General features: G+C 39.4%; 1 protein-coding gene across 2 annotated transcripts in view; it reads right to left on the bottom strand.

Annotated features, from left to right (window-relative positions):
• ANKRD55 (ankyrin repeat domain 55) overlaps nt 1–12,496 on the bottom strand; it is a 422,110-nt gene that overhangs the window by 225,734 nt on the left and 183,880 nt on the right. The gene's annotated exons all lie outside the window — the stretch shown is intronic.

Genomic DNA, 12,496 nt, shown 5'->3' on the forward strand with positions numbered 1-12,496 from the left:
CACATACCGCAAAAAAAAAAAAGCGGTACTGATGAACCTTGTGGCAGGGCAGGAATAAAGATGCAGACATAGAGAATGGACTTGAGGATGTTGGGGGGAAGGGGAAGCTGGGATGAAGGGAGAGAGTGGCATGGACATATATACATTACCAAATGTAAAATAGATAGCTAGTGGGGAGAAGCTGCACAGCACAGGGAGATCAGCTCTGTGCTTTGTGACCACTTAGAGGGATGGGATAGGGAGGGTGGGAGGGAGGCTCAAAGGGAGGGGATGTGGGGATATATGTATATGTATAGCTGATTCACTTTGTTGTACAGTAGAAACTAACACAACATTGTAAAGCATTTATACTCCAATAAAGATGTGAAAAAAATTCAAAAAAAACCCATCAATAGGCAACTTAGACCAACTTTAACATTACCCATCACCTCAGTACGTATGCATTTTAATATATTTTGTTAATAGACTCTTAAGACTCCTGGGACTTCCCTGGTGGTGCAATGCTTAAGAATCTGCCTGTCAATGCAGGGGACATGGGTTCGAGCCCTGGTCCGGGAAGATCCCACATGCCACAGAGCAACTAGGCCCGTGCACCACAACTACTGAGCCTGAGCGCTAGAGTCCGTGAGCCACAACTACTGAGCCCTTGCACCACAACTGCTGAAGCCTGTGTGCCTAGAACCCGTGCTCTGCAATGAGAAGCCACCGCAGTGATAAGCCCACACACCGCAATGAAGAGTAGCCCCTGCTCACTGCAACTACAGAAAGCCCACTGAAGACCCAACATGGCCAAAAATAAACAAGTAAATAATTGTATATAAAAAAACAGACTCTAAGACTCTCAATATCTGCTTTTTCCTTTTGCTTCAGAGTGGGGATTTCATTACTCTTAAAGCACTGTATTTTCTGCTGGGATAATTCTGTTTTTGGCCTCTGGAACAACTCATAAATTACATCTCCTGAATTACAGAGTACAACAGTTAACATTTCTACCTGGGCTTCCCCTGGAAGCCCAGGTAGAAATGGCTACTTACAGAAGTGATCACGTATAGAACTTTTGCTTTAGGTACAGAGCAGCAGTGGACTGATGAGCTTTTTCCTTTACATTTGGAATTCTGTTTATTTTGGCTCTATTAATTCATACCTATGAGAAAAATGCAGTCCCAAGCTTATGTCACCAAGGCTAACTGTGTCAGAGAGAGATGAGGGCAAGCTTTCAGAGCCTCAGCATCTCTTGGTCACATATCCATCAGACACAGCCACTCTGCTATTCCAAGCCTATTCCTGTGCTTGAACAAGGAGTACCTTCACACTTGGGATAGAGTCTTGTAAGAACACAGTGGGCATTACTTTCACACATGATTTCCTGTTCAGGGTTTGTCAGGTTAACTTAATCTCAGAGGATTCCAGTGCTTCCAATGTAGGAAAAAATTTATTATAACCAAATAATTTGTGGAACTCTTAGGCTGAACAACAACAAAAAAAGGTAAATAATTTTCTGTATTGAAGAGCCGTTAATAAATATGAGCATTCATTGTGATTCTTTAAGAGTGGAGGAGGATCATTTTCCACAGATATTTGATCTTGGAAGATTTCTCTTTATTCAGAATATTTCTAAAAATCTCATGTTCTGCAAGGAATCAAGCCACAATCAAATTTTGACTGAAAGCTTGTTTCAGACACTGACACTCACTCCAGCACAAATCAGGACCTTGATTTTGCTGACCTGGTTGAATTCCATGAGCAATGTGACTTTGGACCAGATCCACAGCCAGTTCCAGTATCCTATCACGAAAAGACTGTCATCAGTCTACGAGATAAGGTGTGCACATGTGCTTTTTAAAATCTAAAGCTCATTAAGTAATCTCGAAAGAGTTATTGTTATTTGATTATTAAGAGCTTTATCAAGTCCCAGCAGAACTGAAGATTCATAGGAGAAAGAGAATTCTGTTGGAAAGCACAACCACTGGCAACAGGGACAAATTCCTTTAACTATTAAGTATGCAACTCTAATTCCGTGGCTTCCCTTAATAGCCTCTTATGAGGAATTTACCTAAGTTTTTGCACCATATCTTAGGGGTACTATAGTGTTGCTTCTATGATGTCAAAAATTATTTTGATTACTTAAACAAAAGCAATATTTTTAAATCTTCAAGGGATGTTAGAATATTTAGGTTGATGTTTTCTGGTACAAAGAGGTTTAAACCAGAAGAGAACAGTTGATATCTCCTGATTTGACTCTGGTCTGGCAAGAACTTTTAATGGCAGGACTTTGAAGCTGCTTCCTATTCTGTAACCACAGGGCTAGAGGTGAAAAAAAGGTAATATAAGCATGGGACAACCTACCCAGTCTAAGACCAGGTCAGGCCAATTCTAGCCTTAGGTCCAGACAAATCAGAACCAGGTCACTTAAAGGGCAATGGCATGTATTACTTTGGTCAAATTTATTAACTCAATTGTCTGAAGCTCATTTAAGAGACTCTGGAGCTACCCATATCTGAAGTTTAGACCTGGAAGACAGTCAGAGATCATTTAATCCAAACCCTCATTTTAGAACCTAGGAGACAGAGGCCTAGAAAGGTTTTGTGAGATGCCCTCAGAGTGACTTCAGGCACAGAGTACAGTATCCCTGAGAAGCAGGTAGTCAACCTGTTTTTCCACCACAGCAATAGACATCCTTTTCTCTTTTTTTAAAAACATCTTTATTGGAGAATAATTGCTTTACAATGGTGTGTTAGTTTCTGCTTTATAACAAAGTGAATCAGTTATACATATACATATATCCCCATATCTCTTCCCTCTTGTATCTCCCTCCCTCCCACCTTCCCTATCCCACCCCTCTAGGTGGTCACAAACCACCTAGCTGATCTCCCTGTGCTATGCAGCTGCTTCCCACGAGCTATCTATTTTACATTTGGGAGTATATATAAGTCCATGACACTCGCTAACTTCGTCCCAGCTTACCCTTCCCCCTCCCTGTGTCCTCAAGTCCATTCTCTAGTAGGTCTGCGTCTTTATTCCCATCCTGCCCCTAGGTTCTCCATAACCACTTTTTTTTTTTTTTTAGATTCCATACATATGTGTGAGCATGCAGTATTTGCTTTTCTCTTTCTGACTTACTTCACTCTGTATGACAGACTCTAGGTCCATCCACCTCACTAAAAATAGCTCAATTTTGTTTCTTTTTATGGCTAATATTCCATTGTATATATGTGCCACATCTTTATCCATTCATCTGTCAATGGACACTTAGGTTGTTTCCATGTCCTGGCTATTGTAAACAGAGCTGCAGTGAACATTGTAGTATATGACTCTTTTTGAATTATGGTTTTCTCAGGGTATATGCCCAGTAGTGGAATTGCTGGGTCATATGGTAGTTCTATTTTTAGTTTTCTAAGGAACCTCCATACTGTTCTTCATAGTGGCTGTATCAATTTACATTCCCACCAACTGTGAAAGAGGGTTCCGTTTTCTCCACACCCTCTCCAGCATTTATTGCTTGTAGTTTTTGATGATGGCCATTCTGACTTGTGTGAGGTAATACCTCATTGTAGTTTTGATTTGCATTTCTCTAATGATTAGTGATGTTGAGCATTCTTTCATGTGTTTGTTGGCCATCTGTATATCTTCTTTGGAGAAATGTCTATTTAGGTCTTCTGCCCATTTTTGGATTGGGTTGTTTGTTTTTTTGTTATTGAATGGCATGAGCTGCTTGTAAATTTTGGAGATTAATCCTTTGTCAGTTGCTTCATTTGCAAATATTTTCTCCCATTCTGAGGATTGTCTTTTCGTTTTGTTTATGGTTTCCTTTGCAGTGCAAAATCTTTTAAGTTTCATTAGGTCCCATTTCTTTATCTTTGTTTTTATTTCCATTTCTCTAGGAAGTGGGTCAAAAAGGATCTTGCAGTGATTTATGTTGTAGAGTGTCTTGCCTATGTTTTCCTCTAAGAGTTTTATAGTGCCTAGTCTTACATTTAGGTCATTAATCCATTATGAGTTTATTTTTGTGTATGGTGTTAGGGAGTGCTCTAATTTCATTCTTTTATATGTAGCTATCCAGTTTTCTCAGAACCACTTATTGAAGAGGCTGTCTTTTCTTCATTGTACATTCTTGTCTCCTTTATCAAAGATAAGGTGACCATATGTGCATGGGTTTATCTCTGGGCTTTCTATCCTGTTCCATTGATCTCTGTTTTTGTGCCAGTACCAGACTGTCTTGATTACTGTAGTTTTGTAGTATAGTCTGAATTCAGGGAGCCTGATTCCTCCAGCTCCATTTTTCTTTCTCAATATTGCTTTGGCTATTCGGGGTCTTTTGTGTTTCCATTCAAATTGTGAAGTTTTTTGTTCTAGTTCTGTGAAAACTGCCAGTGGTAGTTTGATAGAGATTGCATTGAATCTTTAGATTGCTTTAGGTAGTACAGTCATTTTCACAATGTTGATTCTTCCAATCCAAGAACTTGGTATATCTCTCCATCTGTTTGTATCATCTTTAATTTCTTTCAGCAGTGTCTTATAGTTTTCTTCATACAGGTCTTTTGTCTCCTTAGGTAGGTTTATTCTAGGTATTTTATTCTTTTTGTTGCAATGGTAAATGGGAGGGTTTCCTTAATTTCTCTTTCAGATTTTTCATCATTAGTGTATAGGAATGAAAGAGATTGCTGTGCATTAATTCTGTATCCTGCTACTTTACCAAATTTATTGATTAGCTCTAGTAGTTTTCTGGTAGCATCTTTAGGATTCTCTCTGTATAGTATCATGTCATCTGCAAACAGTGACAGTTTTACTTCTTCTTTTCCAATTTGGATTCCTTTTATTTCTTTTTCTTCTCTGTTGTGGCTAAAACTTCCAAAACTATGTTGAATAATAGTGGTGAGAGTGGGCAACCTTATGTTGTTCCTGATCTTAGTGGAAATGGTTTCAGTTTTTCACCATTGAGGATGATGTTGGCTGTGGGTTTGTCATATATGGCCTTTATTATGTTGAGATAAGTTCCCTCTATGCCTACTTTCTGGAGGATTTTAATCATAAATAGGTGTTGAATTTTGTCCAAAGCTTTTTCTGAATCTATTGAGATGACTGTATGGTTTTTATCCTTCTATTTGTTAATATGGTGTATCACATTGATTGATTTGCATATACTGTAGAATCCTGGCATTCCTGGGAAAAACCCCACTTGATCATGGGGTATGATCCTTTTAATATGCTGCTGGATTCTGTTTGCTAGTGTTTTGTTGAGGATTTTTGTGTTTATGTTCAACAGTGATATTAGCCTGCAGTTTTCTTTCTTTGTGACATCTTTGTCTGGTTTTGGTATCAGGGTGATGGTGGCCTTATAGAATGAGTTTGGGAGTGTTCCTCCCTCTGCTATATTTTGGAAGAGTTTGAGAAGGATAGTTTGAGAAGGATAGCTCTTCTCTAAACGTGTGATAGAATTCGCCTGTGAAGCTTTTGTTTGTTGGATGATTTTTGATCAGTTTCAACTTCATTACTTGTGATTGGTCTGTTTATATTTTCTATGTCTTCCTGGTTCAGTCTGGGAAGGCTGTGCTTTTCTAAGAATTTGTCCATTTCTTCCAGGTTGTCCATTTTTATTGGCATATAGTTGCTTGTAGTAATGTCTCATGATCCTTTGTATTTCTGCAGTGTCAGTTGTTACTTCTCCTTTTTCATTTCTAATTCTATTGATTTGAGTCTTCTCCCTTTTTTTTCCTGATGAATCTGGCTACTGGTTTATCAATTTATCTTCTCAAAGAACCAGCTTTTAATTTTATTGATCTTTGCTACTGTTTCCTTCATTTCTTTCTGATCTGATCTTCATTTCTTTCCTTCTACTAACTGTAGGGTTTTTTTGTTCTTTTTTCTCTAATTGCTTTAGATGTAAGTTTAGGTTGTTTATTTGAGATGTTTCTTGTTTCTGAAGATAGGATTGTATTGCTATAAACTTCCCTCTTAGAAATGCTGTTTCTGCATCCCATAGGTTTTGGGTCATCATGTTTTCATTGTCATTTGTTTCTAGGTATTTTTTGATTTCCTCTTTGATTTCTTCAGTGATCTCTTGGTTATTAAGTAGTGTATTGTTTAGCCTCCATGTATTTGTATTTTTTACAGATTTTTTTCTTGTAACTGATATCTAGTCTCATAGTGTTGTGGTCAGAAAAGATACTTGATATGATTTCAATTTTCTTAATTATACCAGTGCTTAATTTGTGAACCAAGATATGGTCTATCCTGGAGAATGTTACATGAGCACTTGAGAAGAAAGTGTAATCTGCTGTTTTTGGATGGAACGTCCTATAAATATCAATTAAATCTATCTGGTCTATTGTGTCATTTAAAGCTTGTGTTTCCTTATTAATTTTCTGTTTGGATGATCTGTCCATTGGTGTAAGTGAGGTGTTAAAGTCTCCCACTATTATTGTGCTACCGTTGATTTCCTCTTTTATAGCCTTTAGCAGTTGCCTTTTGTATTGAGGTGCTCCTATGTTGGGTGCATAAATATTTACAAGTGTTATAACTTCTTCTTGGAGTGATCCTTTGATCATTATGTAGTGTCTTTTTTTTGTCTCTTGTAATAGTCTTTATTTTAAAGTCTATTTTGTCTGATATGAGAATTGCTACTCCAACTTTCTTTTGATTTCCATTTGCATGGAATATCTTTTTCCATCCCCACACTTTCATTCTGTATGTGTCCCTAGGTCAGAAATGGGTCTCTTGTAGACAGCATATATACGGGTCTTGCTTTTGTATCCATTCAGCCAGTCTATGTCTTATGGTTGGAGCATTTAATCCATTTATATTTAAGGTAATTATCAATATGTATGTTCCTATGACCATTTTCTTAATTGTCTTGGGTTTGTTATTGTAGGTCTTTTCCTTCTCTTGTGTTTCCTGACTAGAGAAGTTCCTTTAGCATGTGTTGTAAAGCTGGTTTGGTGGTGCTGAATTCTCTTAGCTTTTGCTTGTCTGTAAAGGTTTTAATTTTTCTGTCAAATCTGAATGAGATCCTTGCTGGGTAGGGTATTCTTGGTTGTAGGTTTTTCTCCTTCATCACTTTAGATATGTCCTGCCACTCTCTTCTGGCTTGCAGAGTTTCTGCTGAAAGATGAGCTGTTAACCTTATGGGGATTCCCTTGTATGTTATTTGTTGCTTTTCCCTTGCTGCTTTTAATATTTTTTCTTTGTATTTAATTTTTGATAGTTTGATTAATATGTGTCTTGGCAGGTTTCTCCTTGGATTTATCCTGTATGGGACTCTCTGCACTGCCTGGACTTGATTATTTCCTTTCCCATATTAGGGAAGTTTTCAACTATAATCTCTTCAAATATTTTCCCATTCCCTTTTATTTTCTCTTCTTCTTTTGGGACCCCTATAATTCGAATGTTGGTGTGCTTCATGTTGTTCCAGAGGTCTCTGAGATTGTCCTCAATTCTTTTAATTCTTTTTTCTTTATTCTGCTCTGTAGTAGTTATTTCCACCATTTTATCTTCCAGGTCACTTCTCCATTCTTCTGCCTCAGTTATTCTGGTATTGATTACTTCTAGATAATTTTTAATTTCATTTATTGTGTTATTCATCATTGTTTCTTTGGTCTGTAGTTCTTCTAGGCCCTTGTTAAACATTTCTTGTATTTTCTCCATTCTATTTCCAAGATTTGGTTCATCTTTACTATCATTACTCTGAATTCTTTTTCAGGTAGACTGCCTATTTTCTCTTCATTTGTTTGCTCTGGTGGGTTTTTACTTTGTTCCTTCATCTGCTGTGTGTTTCTCTGTCTTCTCATTCTGCTTAACTTACTATGTTTGGGGTCTACTTTTCACAGGCTGCAGGTTCATAGTTCCTGTTGTTTTTGGTGTCTGCCCCCAGTGGCTAAGGTTGGTTCAGTGGGTTGTGTAGGTTTCCTGGTGGAGGGCCCTAGTGCCTGTGTTCTGGTGGACAAGGCTGGATCTTGTCTTTCTGGTGGGCAGGTCCGCATCTTGTGGTGTGTTTTCAGGTGTCTGTGACCTTATTATGATTTTAAGCAGCCTTTCTGCTAGTAGGTGGGGTTGTGTTCCTGTCTTGCTAGTTGTTTGGCATAAGGTGTCCAGCACTGTAGCTTGCCGGTCGTTGAGTGGAGCTGGGTCTTCATGTTGAGATGGAGATCTCTGGGAGATTTTTGCTGTTTGATATTACGTGGAGCCTGGAGGTCTCTGGTGGACCAATGTCCTGACCTTGGCTCTCCCACCTCAAGAGGCATAGGCCTGACACCCAGCCAGACCACCAAACTCTGTCATCCACATGGCTCAGAATAAAAGGGAGAAGGAAGGAAGGAAGGAGGGAAGGAAAGAAGGAAGGATACATAAATAAAATAAGTTATTAAAATACATTTTTTTAATTTTTAAAAATTTTTTAAAAATTTAAAATAATTTTTAAAAAAGAAAGAGGAGAGCAACTAAACCAAAAAACAAATCCACCGATGATAACAAGCACTAAAAATTATACAAAAACAAAACAAAACAAAACAAAACGGACAGACAGAACCCTAGGACAAATGGTAAAAGCAAAGCTATACAGACAAAATCACAAACGGAAGCATACACACACACACACACACACACACTCACAAAAAGAGAAAAAGGAAAATATATATATGTATCTTTGCTCCCAAAGTCCACCGCCTCAATTTTGGATGATTTGTTGTCTATTCAGGTATTCCACAGATGCAGGGTACATCAAATTGATTGTGGAGATTTGATCTGCTGCTCCTGAGGCTGCTGGGAGAGATTTCCCTTTCTCTTCTTTGTTCGCACAGCTCCCGGGGGTTCAGCTTTGGATTTGGCCCTGCCTCTTGTAGGTCGCCTGAGGGCGTCTGTTCTTTGCTCAGACAGGACGGGGTTAAAGGAGCAGCTGATTAGGGGTATCTGGCTCACTCAGTCTGGGGGGAGGGAGGGGCACAGAGTGCGGGGCAAGTCTGTGGCGGTAGAGGCCAGCGTGACGTTGCACCAGCCTGAGGCACGCTGTGTGTTTTCCTGGGGAAGTTGTCCCTGGATCACGGGAACCTGGCAGTGGCGGGCTGCACAGGCTCCCAGGAGGGGAGGTGTGGACAGTGACCTGTGCTTCCACACAGGCTTCTTGGTGACTGCAGCAGCAGACTTGGCATGTCATGCCCATCTCTGAGGTCCGTGCTGAGAGCCACAGCCCGCACCCGTCTCTGGAGCTCGTTTAGGCAGTGCTCTGAATCCCCTCTCCTCGCTCACCGTGAAACAAAGGTCTCTTGCCTCTTCGGCAGTTCCAGACTTTTCCCTGGACTCCCTGCCGGCTAGCTGTGGCACACTAGCCCCCTTCAGGCTGTGTTCACGCCGCCAACCCCAGTCCTCTCCTTGTGATCCTACCGAAGCCCAAGCCTCAGCTCCCAGCCCCCACCTGCCCCGATGGGTGAGCAGACAAGCCTCTTGGGCTGGTGAGTGCAGGTCAGCACCGATCCTCTATGTAGGAATCTCTCTGCTTTGCCCTCTGCACCCCTGTTGCTGCACTCTCCTCCATGGCTCTGAAGCTTACCCCCGCCACCCACCATCTCCGCCAGTGAAGGGGCTTCCTAGTGTGTGGAAACTTTTCCTCCTTCACAGCTCCCTCCCAGAGGTGCAGGTCCTGTCCCTATTCTTTTGTCTCTGTTTTTTCTGTTTTCGTTTGCCCTACCCAGGTACGTGGGGAGTTTCTTGTCTTTTGGGAGGTCTGAGGTCTTCTGCCACCGTTCAGTAGGTGTTCTATAGGAGTAGTTCCACGTGTAGATGTATTTCTGATGTATTTGTGGGGAGGAAGGTGATCTCCACGTCTTACTCTTCCACCATCTTGAAGGTCTCTAGACATCTGTTTCTGATATAGCAGAAACACTGCTTTGCAGATTTCCCATAGGCTTTTATAAATAGAGAAACATACTTACTATAAATCATCTTACTTTAAAAATCAGAGAATGGCAGGACTTCTCTGGTGGTCCAGTGGCTAAGACTCCACACTCCCAACATAGGGGTCCCAGGTTTGATCCCTGGTCAGGGAACTAGATCCCACATGCCTCAGCTGAAAGTTCACATGCCACAACTAAGAGTTCATATGCTACAACTAAAGACCCTGCATGCTGTAACTAAAGATTCTGCACACCACAAGTAAAAGATCCCGCACGCTGCAACAAAGACCAGTCACAGCCAAATAAATAAATAAATATATATATATTTTTTTAAAACATCAGAGAATGACTTGATGAAGGAAAAATATAGAAAGATACAAAAGGTAGCTTTGGCCAGAGATGCAAACCAGACAGAAGAAAGCTTGAGGTAATACTCTAATCTGTACACAGATAAGATAGCTCCCTGCTGAGAGTAGATAGACCTCTCAAATGAGCGCCTCTCAGACACCTGGATTACAGACTGAAGTGCCAGTCCAGAACAATCAGTTTAAGTAACAGCCTACTTCTTTTGAGACTTCTGCTTCTGGTCAAGATGTGGAAGGATAGTAAAAACCGTCACCCCGTTAGTTACAACAAAATAACCCAGACAAAATGAAAATTTTTCTACAAGGCAGGGGAAGAGAGATGAATGCAGTGATGAACTTAGTTCCAAGAGAAATAAGCTTTTCATAGGCAAGCAGGGGGTTGTGACACCTTCCACACCTTGGGTCTGTACCCATTGTGGGTACAGGCAGAATCTGGGTAGAGATGGAGAGACTTTTCATGGATGGAGGGACATTGGCCAAGCCTTTTAGGACAGTGTGGTCTGGCTAGAAGGACTGGAGTCTGGAAGTGTCCCAAATGCAAGGACAGAGCACTTGGACCAACAATTCTCCTCCTGATACTGCCCTCATCATGAGGCTTGCTGAGAAAAACAGCAGTTGTGGGAATGATTGATAAGCAGAGGGAAACCGTGTAACTTTGCACATTCTGGATCCCTGCCAGAGTTGAATACAAAGGCAAACCAAAAACATCTGAAACTTCAGCCAGTTCTCATCCAACTCATCTACTGATAAGGTCAAATAGAAGATGAGATGAGGGAAGTTGGGCTAAACACAGGTGAACTCAATATAATATTAAACCTTTGCAAACACAACCCAAGAAGAAATCTGAATTACCAACTCCTGCTTACCATCAGAGAGGAAATTCTTGCACTCTTTGGGAAATAAACAAAACAAAATTATACTTTGGTATCCACTGTACATTCAAATATGATAGCCAAAAAAATCAATTAGAAAATTACATTACATGGAAAGGAGCAAAATATATATAATGCATATTTAAGAAAAAGTCATTAGAAACAGATTTGCAGATAACCCAGTTATTAGAATAAGCAGACAATGACTTTAAAACAAATAATATATTCAATCATTTACTTAAAAAGATGATTATATTGTGTAAAGAGATGGAAAGTCTTTAGAAATAGAAATAAAAATTCTAAAAAAGAACAAAATGGACTTCTAGAGTCAAAAACCTACAATCTCTGAAAGTTAAAGATCACTGCATGAAATTAACACTAAATGTGACACTGCCCAAGAAGGAATAAATTTGGAAACTTGTCAACAGAAATAATTTGAAGTAAAAATGAAAGAGGAAAACAGTTGGAAAAAAGAATGTCAATAACCTGTGGAATAATATCAAGAGATCTAATATACTCTAATTAGAGTCCCAGCAAATATGGAGACAAATAATTGAACAGAAAAAATATTTGAAGAAATAATGGCTGATTGCAGCAACATGGATAGACTTGGAGGGCATTATGCTAAGTGAAATAAGTCAGACAGAGAAAGACAAATACGGTATGATAATACATCGCTTATATGTGGAATCTAAAAAGTACACCAAACTAGTGAGTATAACATAAAAGAAGCAGATTCATAGATATAGGGAACAAACCAGTGGTTACCAGTGGGGACAGGGGGAGGGGCAATATAGGGGTATGGGAGTGGGAGGTACAAACTATTGGGTGTAAGGCTCAAGGATGTATTGTACAACATGGGAATATGGCCAATATTTGGTAACAACTGTAAATGGAAAGTGACCTTTAAAATTGTATAAAAATAAAAATTTGTTTAAAGAAGAAAGAATGGCTAAAAGGTCTTTAAATTTTGAAAAATACCAACCCACAGATCCAAGAATGGAATCCAAGAAATTCAACAACTCTCTATTGGGATGATGCAAAGAAAACTATACTGAGGTATGTTATAGTCAGATTTCTGGAGACCAAAGAAAAAGAGAAAACTTTCAGAAAAAAAAAGATATTACATACATGGTAATAGCAATACAAATGACAGTTAATGCCTCATTACAAAAAAATGCAACTCAGAATACAGTGAAATTATACCTTTAAAGTGCTTAAAAGCTTTTGCACAGCAAAGGAAACCATAAACAAGACCAAAAGACAACCCTCAGGATGGGAGAAAATAGTTGCAAATGAAGCAACTGACAAAGGATTAATCTTCAAAATTTACAAGCAGCTCATGCAGCTCAATATCAAAAAAACAAACAACCCAATC

The sequence above is a fragment of the Kogia breviceps genome, chromosome 4 (genome assembly GCF_026419965.1).
Source record: "Kogia breviceps isolate mKogBre1 chromosome 4, mKogBre1 haplotype 1, whole genome shotgun sequence".
Taxonomy (NCBI): Eukaryota; Metazoa; Chordata; class Mammalia; order Artiodactyla; family Physeteridae; genus Kogia; species Kogia breviceps.